We start from the raw sequence: 10003 nt of genomic DNA, 5'->3' as shown, positions 1-10003 counted from the left end.
GCCCGTTATACTCTGCGTAGCGCTTCGTTAATACTGCTGTACTGATATAGTATCTAGATAGCACCTTGTTCTACACGGCAGCATTGTCCCTTCACTTCGCGTATCACTCGTCGCCTCATTTAACCATGAATTTGATGCTGCTATCTTATTATTCAACACAATCTAAGGGAAAGGATGTAATTATTAACAATCACTAATTTTAGAGGCTTTATATATTTTTAAGTCGCAGGTCACACTTTTCTGAACACGGTAGTACCCTCCCTGCCACCAATGTGTGAAATTTTAAAGTGGAGAATAAGCAGATGTATATGTATGGGATGATTAAATGAGAGAGTGAAGAATATTATAGCATGCAAGGAGGGAATGAATGAGTGTAGATAATGTTAACGAGACCAGCTATGGCCACCTCTTGAGGGGAGATCTTGGAAACAGAAGTCAGATCATGTCATTATATCCTTTAAATTATTTGTTGTAGTGCTTGCCACTATAAATACACTACTGCATCCTCCTCAGCCCGTCAGAACAAGGTGTAACAAAACAGGCAGAGGGAGCAGATTATGAGGAAGTGAGTATTAGTGCATGAATGAAAAGGAATGATAATGATCTTGAGATGGAGAGACTAGTAACTGTTGTGCTCATCTGTTGTAGGGAGATTCTGGGGATCCATAAAGGTGCAGTATTATTCTACAGATTTGCTATATTTGGTACTACAACGTTCCTATCTTCCTCAGGCATGGGAGGGCGGAAGGTCCCATGGAGAGGCAACAGCAGCAATTCTCTCACACAGCATTGGTATGGTGGCATCATAAACTTGCCTGAGATAAGAATGAGAAATTAGCTACATGAATTTCAACACACTTGAAAAAAAACTGTAGATATTTCTTGAATATGGAGTAAACTAGTAGGTACTGGTTGTGTCCTAAGATGGTTTGTTCCTCAGCAGTGTGCCTTGGAGTGATCCTGGTCTACAGTGTTGCATCAGTTGGAGGCACCAGAAGTCCTCTCCCCAGCAGACCAGATCAGCTGTGTGGCAGTGATCAGTAGAGAGAGTGAGTTTGAGGGGAGTGACTGTGGGTATGTGAACATGCTGTGATGGACATACTGTGTGGCTGTAGAGAGAGAGGGCAGGGGGAGCCTTTGGGTTTGTCTGCCTAGTGTGGGGGACATACTGTGGATCTGCAAGAATATAAGAGAGGAAGAAAGAACAACGACATCACACACTGTAGAATATATATACTATATGTTCAAGCACATTTGTCACATGTATGTAATGTGTTAGAGAAGAAAGCACCAGTGAATCCTTTGAGATAACAAAAGCTATTGGTTGTGATGGAGTGAATGTAATTGGTGGTTACTTTCTTGTCCTTGAAATGTGAAGTGAGGAGGAAGGTAAGCAAAGGCCTGAAAGTAGCTGAAAATTAGACCAAGTTTGAGGTGAAACTTGCACCTAGAGGCTCCATGTATGTGCACAGCACTGAATCAGGCACATGACTATACTCTTGCACATACATTTGACCTTTATATGCAAGTTTCACCTTAAATTTGTCTAATTTTCAACTCCTTTCAGGTCTGCCCCCCTCTTTTATTTTTGCATATTACCTGCTTACCCTCTCCCACCCTCACATTTCAAGGACAAGAAAGTAACCAATTACATTTACTCCATCACAACCAAGTTCTTGTTACCTCAAAGGATTCACTGGTGCTTTCTCCAACACATTATATACATACACATGTGACAAATGTGGTGCAACATGTAATACTCTACAAACAAAATTAGTTCAGTTACAGATAGGAACTATTAGGCATTTGTGTAGAGTTGTAGAGATAATAAAGAAAATACATTGAAGTACCTCAGTTTTCCTATTCCTAGAATTTTCTCTGGCAATACTGTACACTGCCAAGTTCCTTACGTCCTATAGTGTTTGGAGCCGCTTGAAAGTAGACAGACTATAACACCTTCCTCCTATCATTACTTGACTCTTAAGAATGAGCTGCACATTTTTGTATATCTCCCTCCAAAACAAAGCCAGGAAGTGAGTGTTCTCAGAGTCCTGAAGATCAATCGGGTAGTGCAGGGTGCCGGCCAGACCTTCAGGCAGTAACAGTCAGCAGTGTAGCAGCTGTGTCCTATAGTTTTGGCACACTGGCAACCTGGTAGAGAGACTTGGCCTCGTGGGTCACCTGGGAAGAAGCAGACAAGGAGTATGTTAGTGGTGAGCTTTGTCTATTAACTAATTTGATGATGGTTTATGGCAAGCTTTGCACTATCCAATACCAAGCCCTTCCTCTGAGTTTCCCAGATTGAAAATTAAACATTTTCAATACATATCAGTGCTAAGCAGTACAACACTGAAGTAAGCTTCTTTCTAAATTTCCAAAGTTCTATTTATATTAAGAGGCCTGCACATTAACCAAGAAAAGTTGGCCTGTAACATTAAACATCTGTACCTGAATTCAAAACAACACAAAAATTGGTGTATTCCCTGATACATAAAAAGCAGCATCAATGGAACAGACTCATCAAACTAATTTATGGATCAGGATGATAGCTGGAAGTAAATTGATACATTTTATACAGGATCTGACACAGGTGGGCTTGAGACCTTCTTGCAGCTTCCCTTACTTCTTATGTTCTAGTGTCAGCAAGTCCCTACATAAATAATCACTTCAAAACAGAGGGACTACCATATGTAGGTCTGATGGCTGCTTGCAGCTTCTCTTGTTTCCCTATCTCCAATGTTCTCAAGTCAACAGAGCAGCCTTTTATTATGCCTTCCCAAAGAGGAAAGACTATGTATGACAAAGTTAATGATTGGATTGTAATCTGTCAAACACATTAAGTAATTTGAAGACAAATATCAGAGGCAGAACAAACAATCCCTATAAAAAGAATGATAAAAAGCACACAACACTGAGAAAAGAAAATCCCAGAACACACTTGCATCTAGCCTTCTCAACACACTGTGAGATGCAGTTCTTCATCATGCCAGCGTACCCTTCCCGGTGGCACAGCATGGCTGTCTGCGCCAAGGGCCCTGTGCCGCCACAGGTTGCTCGAGGCTTTCTATCAGGTGAATGCACTCTTTAGATACAGTACTCAGAATTAGACCTTGCTCTTGTACTCACACTATCTTCACACTACTGCCATATTAAGCATGAAATCACAGGAGTGTTTACCTATTTAAAAATGGAACAATAGGATGAGTGTGCAAGTATTAACTGTGAGGATTGGGGAAAGGGAAACTGCCCCAGCCACTCTCTCTGCGGAATTCCAGGCAACAGGTAGCAAAGATGTGATGCAAATGTGTCATAAACATTAGAGTCACAAGAAAACACAATAATCACAGACTCAGAGCATCCCAGCAGTGCCCTCATACCTTCAGACAGGACTCGTCACCCCTGCACTGGGACAGGTGCAGGTAGAGGAGGCTGAGCCCACTCCATCGGTGCCTGTGTTAACAGAGTAGTAATGTCAGCCACACCCACATCCAGTGTCTCCAGCAGCACCTCCATTATCTTTCTGCACTGCTGCAGGTATTCCCTGGACAGCTAGAGGGAAAGCAGCAGATATTAATATTAACTGTTTCTGGCACTCATTCTTACTTATTCATTAAGCATCTCACCCTTCCCCTTCATTTGCTCACCCAAAATACTTACATGTGCATTCATATCACTAATAAGATGATCTCTCACAACCTCCAGTACGAGTATACTGTACGTTATGCTTTTCTTCCTAACTACTCTCTCAGGCTTACAGCAATCATTCACATAATCCACTTGGCCAGGTAACACATCTTCACTTTCTGCAATGTCTCCATAAAGTTCTACCACTCAGATTCCTTGCTTTTCTGTTTTCTGCATCCCTTTCCTACCATTACATATTCATTCCCTTCCATTCACTGCATTCCTCAGGTTTGTCTCCTTATTTCTACGATGTCTAGGTTCCACTTGTTCAATTCCTTGCATCCTAAACTCTCTCTCTCTCTCTCTCTCTCTCTCTCAATTAATTTTGCTTCGTACTTCTTCACAATATGAGAATGTGCTTGGGAGAGGAATAATACGAAGCGGAAGAAAAATATAAATAAAGGTGCTCGCTCACACACACACACACACACACATTATTATTAATAATAATAATAGTGCTGCTCTCTTAGTATTACGTACTGGTCTCTCTCTCTCTCTCTCTCTCTCTCTCTCTCTCTCTCTGGTTAGTGTAGTGGGTTAGGGCAGATCGTGTTCCGGTGTTCAGTGTGAGGCAGTGCGAGATCGAGTCCATGTCATGCCATACCCATATAATTGCCGGTGGAATATGAAGATAACGTTCGTGCACCCGCTTAATGGTATATATATTTTTTCCTTATTCCACGCTTCCATCTCTAATTTCTCCTACTGTCTTAATCTTCACACTATCTAACATATAGAGAATAGCCATTAGTACTACTAGACTCTTAATTTCTCCTACAGTCTTAACCCTGACACTATATAACACAGAGTAACCAAACATTAGTACTATTAGTGAGCAGCACTGTGTGTGAAAGGTGAGCTTAATTGCACAAAAATGCACTCATAGATTCATTTTTGCTGCTGTTGTTATTGTTGAAAGACGTCGCTTCCACGTTAGAGAGTCGCTTGAGATCTGTGACTGGTGAAGCACTGCTGGGCACCAACAAATACCTCTTTGTGACTGTCACTCACTGCTTGTGCACTGGACGAGTGGACGACAAGAGCTTGTCACCAGTCACCAGTCACAAGTGCCTCCCAAACGTGGAAGGTGCTCCCTTAATAAAGCGATCGTGAGGTGAATAGTTAATACAGCGAGGACGTTAAATTGTCTGGTCAAAAACCACAACTGTTTAAAAGTGCGTACATCATGAAATTGTTTGAGGAATAATTAGGCGTGTGTCTGTGTTAATTAACACTGGTGGCAGGACCCAGGTGGCAGTTGGCAGGTGGCATCCCCGCCTCACTGAAACAAGCTGTTCAAACTATCACTTCCTCATTTCAGTATTATGAGCATTGGCAATATTATTTGTTCGTCATGGCTGTAGGCCTACGTGCTTACTAATTAGTGCAGGAAAATGTGGATACGTTGGTTTGGCTGGTTAAAGGATTATGTGTCTTGACAATTCAGTAATGTGACAATTGGAAATATTATGTACCGTAGCTGCGTTGCATATCTTCACAATGATAATAATGATAATAATAATAATAATAATAATAATAATAATAATAATAATAATGATGATGATGATGATAATAATAATAATATCAATAATAGTAATGATGATAATGTTAATAATGATAATGATAACGATGATAATAACAACAATAATAACTACAACAATACTTATAATAATAATAATAATAATAATAATAATAATAATAATAAAATAACAATAATAATGATACTACTACTACTACTACTACTAACAATAATAATAATAATAATAATAATAATAATAATAATAATAATAACTGATAATATATATATATATATATATATATATATATATATATATATATATATATATATATATATATATATATATATATATATATATATATATATATGTGTGTGTGTGTGTGTGTGTGTGTGTGTGTGTGTGTGTGTGTGTGTGAGGTAGATAAGTAGATAGATAGATAGAAAGATAGACAGATAAATGAATGGATAGACATAAAGCTATGTAAAGGAGTGTCACATGAATGAGGAGGTTTGAGACCTACGTGGCAACCACCGGCTTAGACTGAAGGTAACAATGCTTACATAGAACGATGTTCACCGAGAGTGGTTAGTTAGTTATTAAGTGTCTTTACTGCAAACAAGGGGGAGGAAGGAGGGGCGGAATAGGAGGAGGAGGAGGAGGAGGTGAAGCGGAAAGCAGGGAGGCACAAGGTAACGTTTTCTTCTGTAGGCATTGTGCAGGTAAGACGTGCGTGGGCCAAGAAGTGTGTTTGCCCATTGTTTTGTCACGAGTTTGGTTAACTTGTAAGGTGTGTGTTGGTCTGGTGTCATCCCTCTCGTGGCGGTTTTATTGCTTGTTGTGGGTCGGGAAGGTATGGTAAGAGACTGTACAGTGGTGTGTGCGCGTGTGTAGTGAAAGACCCTTACCCGTTTCTCGTGAACAGGAGTATTTGAAAGTTCCATGTGGTGTTCAGAGGACAGGAATTGTTATTTGACTTTTCGTTGAACTCGTGTTTATATTGTATTTCTTAAGATTAGTTTGCCATTTGGCAAGTTAAGCCGGATTGGATGTTGCCATTCCGTAATGAAATAACGCGTTAGTGTTCTATTAATGGGAAGCGCCTCGTAACACTTGAGTGCAGCACATGCTCACAATTCCGTGGTGTAGGCGTGTCCACGACAGGGCTTGGGTGTGCATTGATAGCAAGGCTGCAAGGTGCTTTTAGTGGCAATTCCGGCATACTTAGTGTATCTCGGTTTCTCACTGAACGGTGGCGCAGAGTCTGATGTAGTCACGAACTTTGGTGTCAGCTATGTGTAGGATTTTTCGTGGGTAGCCATTATTTTCCTCTTGCGTGTCGCGTTGTGTTTAGATCTAGTTGTATATCAAGCTCCGGATATTGTTGCTTCTATGTAGAGAAGTGTGTGTCTGTCTTTGTCTGTGTGTCTTTGTCTGTCTGACGATCCGAACAGTAGATAATGCTACCTAAAGCGTTTTGAACCCCCCCTTTGGATTAGATTTTTTTCTTTCCATTTATTATCGCTTGACTTTAGTGTGGGCAGTTCAGTTATCAATGATTGTCACTATCTGATGCTGTAAGTGTAGAAACAATCAAGTTAAGTTTCGGGGTGTTGTGGTGCACATGCTAGTTGAGTTCTTGAGTAATATATGTACTTGCATTTAATTCAATTAGTCACTGATTATATTGTGCAATTTGTCCCTATATCATAGAAAGTCTTTGATTAGTCATTAAGAATTTCATAACACAGCAGGTGAAGGAACTTTCTTGATTGATTGTTAATTTTGTTGTTGCAGTAGTGTATACAACAAGGGAGAAGATCGGGGCAAACAAGTCTCGGACATCGGTCATGGATATGGAGCACGTCCCGCCATAGGTCTGGCACGGGCGTCCTTGAGCTTGAGCTGGAGCTTGAGTTGGGAGTCACTTGCTGTCGGTGTAGCCTTTGGATCGGCGTTCTCCCATACACACCTGGAAATGGAAGAGCGGGGCAGGAAGTCTGAAGCATTAAAGCTTTCCCTCCTTCCCCACTCCCTCATCATTCATCACATTCACACCTGTTCCCCATCCCCATCCCTGTCCCTGAGGGGTCCCTGCCTTTCAATAATTCTCATACGTTCCCTCCAGGCACTCTCTAAGAAATCTTTCACACCCTCAATCACCCGACCATTTACCTGTCTCTCAACACACAGCCCCAGCAGGTACTCCATCCATTCCCTAGCATTCCTCTCATCTCACTACATGCTTCTATTCCTATCTCTTTTGTCACTACACCTAACATCCTGTCTCTTGCACACCCATACCCCTCACACTCCAGCATCAAGTGTTCTACTGTCTCATCCACACCCCTCTCGCATACCTCACACACCTTGCTTCCTCCATTCTTCCACTTATACACCCTGCTGTTCACCTCCAGGGACTTGGTCCTGGCTCTGAACAGCAGTTCCCCGCGCGGCTCCCATCATAAAAACTTTCACACCTAGGCCGGTCCTTTCTCCGATACCATTCTAGCGTTGTCTTCTCACTCATCCCCCTCCTCCACTCTGCTTTTCCTTTCTCTTCCACACGCCTATTTATTTCTCTCTTACTCGCATCTACATTTCCATGTCCTATGGCTCCTCTAACAAGCATTCTTATTTCACCCACCCAAATTTCTATATTAAACGACTCCTGTGCCCACTGTCCATACACGTTCCATTCGTACACCTTTTTTTGCCCATTTACTCCCATCCATCCTCTGCAGTCTAACCCTATACCTCAACACTGCCTTAGCTAACCTTTCCGTAAATTAACCTTTTCCGTACCATTACTCCAACCTCTCCCCCCTTCCTCTGCTGCTTACTCCTACCTTTGCCTATCATTCTAAAACTCTGACTCCTGTTCTACTCTCTCTCTCTCTTAGCTGGGTTTCAGTTACACAGACTACCTCTATATTCCATACATTCATTTCCCTGCTGAGGTCTTTCATTTTTCCAACATCCCATCCTCTCACATTCACACATCCTATCCTCAGACACCCTTTCTCTCTCGTCAGTCACTCCCTTTCACACTCCTGCCTCTTTTCCCTCCTCTCACACAATCTCTGTCACGGTCACCCATTCAAGAAACCTTTTGCACATCCTCCTGTCCCCCTCATTATCCAGGTGTACACCGTCCGTCATACACTCCTGGTGGCATGGCACCGTCCAGGTCTAGGAAGCTGATGCTGTAGTCCCCTTCCTTCCTGCTGCATTCTATCTTGAGGTCTAGCACCTCCTGTCTCAGCAGCCTATTGGTTTCCTTCCTCAATTCCTCATATCCTCTGCTCTCCTTTGGCCTACCTAACACCCCAACTACTACCACTTGCACCTTCTCCCTCTTTATCTCCCTCACACACTCCATCACCTTCCTGACTGTCTGCTCCGGCCCCAGCTGCCTGAGGCCATTGCCACCTCCCTGGAGTATGAGCATGCCTTTCTGCAGGCCTCTCATATTCTCCCTAGCTGCCTCTACCACCTCCTCTACACCTTTCCCACTCAAGCTCACCAGCTTGCTCTTATCCCCCCTCATGGCCCTACACCTGCGCACTACCAACTTGGTAGAGCCACATTTGTTTCACCCGAAAATATTCAACAGGGGGCAACCACACCACACCACACCAGACCACACCACACCACACCACACCACACCATACCTATCCTACATTTGAGTTTAATTAGTTGAGTTTGAATTTAAGGTTGATTAAGTGTATAAATGAAATTATATTGGTTACAGATCCTGCCGTGAAGGAAGAACCGAACTAGTGTGTCCTAACAACCCCCAACCTGCGGCAGGATACTGGCTCTTCTAACATCTTCCACAGTGGAATTGGACCATGCCTCGCATCAGCTGCCTTGAGAACACGTTGCTTTGCAGCACCTTCCATGGAGGACTTGGACCCTACCTTGTACCAGCTCTGTCCTAACAGCACGTGATGCCATCCAGAGAGGGAGGACACAACCTCCCTGCACTTTCCACGAAGAAATTGGACCCTGCCTCGCACCAACTCTGTTCTGGTAACACTTGGTGCCATCCAGGGAGGGAGGACACTACATCGCTGCACCTTCCACAGAGGAATTGGACCCTGCCCTGAGAAGACCCGTTGCCATCCAGGGAGGGAAGACAGACTGCCTCGCTTCATCTAACCTAACCTAACCAATACATGTTGTCAATCACTCTTGTAATGTTATTCCTCCATCTAATGTGAATGAACCCACACATTATTACTTCCATGTTCTGTGATGTACCCATATAACTGGTGTTAGCACTCAATAAATCATGATTAAGAAAACCATTTTTTTTTCATTCTTTGAAGAATACTTACACACCTAACATAATCTGGAGAGCAACCTAACCTAACTTAACCTAACTTTTAGCCCTACAATATAAATTTAGTAACTGCTTTTAGAATAAACTGAAAAATCCTTTCACTGAAGTTGTAAGTTCAAGAAAGCCTGAGGATGCTCAATTAGCCTAAAACTCTTGGTTAAAACGGCAGTAAAGTGCCTAAGCCTGCAAGACTGCCCAAAAATTGAAAACTACCCTCAAAACTGTCCAACAATTGTGTAAAAAATGGGAAAATGCTAAAAAAAAACCTGCAAAATGCCCAATAACCATAAAAAAAATACCCTACAAAACTGCCCAAAAATTGAAAAATACCCTCAAAACTGCCCAAACTGCCCAAAAATTGAAAAATACCCCCTCAAAACTGCCCAAAAATTGTGTTAAGTCATAAATACTCCGAAGAGTCTCCGGAGAAAGAGCAGATGCACATTTAGGTTAA

The 10003-nt window shown here is 42.2% G+C and overlaps 1 long non-coding RNA gene across 1 annotated transcript; it reads left to right on the top strand.

The window, feature by feature from the left end:
- The first annotated feature begins 5904 nt into the window (after positions 1 to 5904).
- Positions 5905 to 9511, top strand: LOC123504343. Its single transcript, XR_006674823.1, has 2 exons — positions 5905 to 6054; positions 8956 to 9511. It is a non-coding gene; the product is annotated as an uncharacterized LOC123504343 (long non-coding RNA).
- The last annotated feature ends 492 nt before the right edge of the window (positions 9512 to 10003 follow it).

This window comes from Portunus trituberculatus, chromosome 15 (assembly GCF_017591435.1).
Source record: "Portunus trituberculatus isolate SZX2019 chromosome 15, ASM1759143v1, whole genome shotgun sequence".
In the NCBI taxonomy this organism is placed as follows: domain Eukaryota; kingdom Metazoa; phylum Arthropoda; class Malacostraca; order Decapoda; family Portunidae; genus Portunus; species Portunus trituberculatus.
The sequence above is the reverse complement of the archived record's forward strand: the minus strand, read 5'-3'. Positions and strand labels throughout refer to the sequence as shown.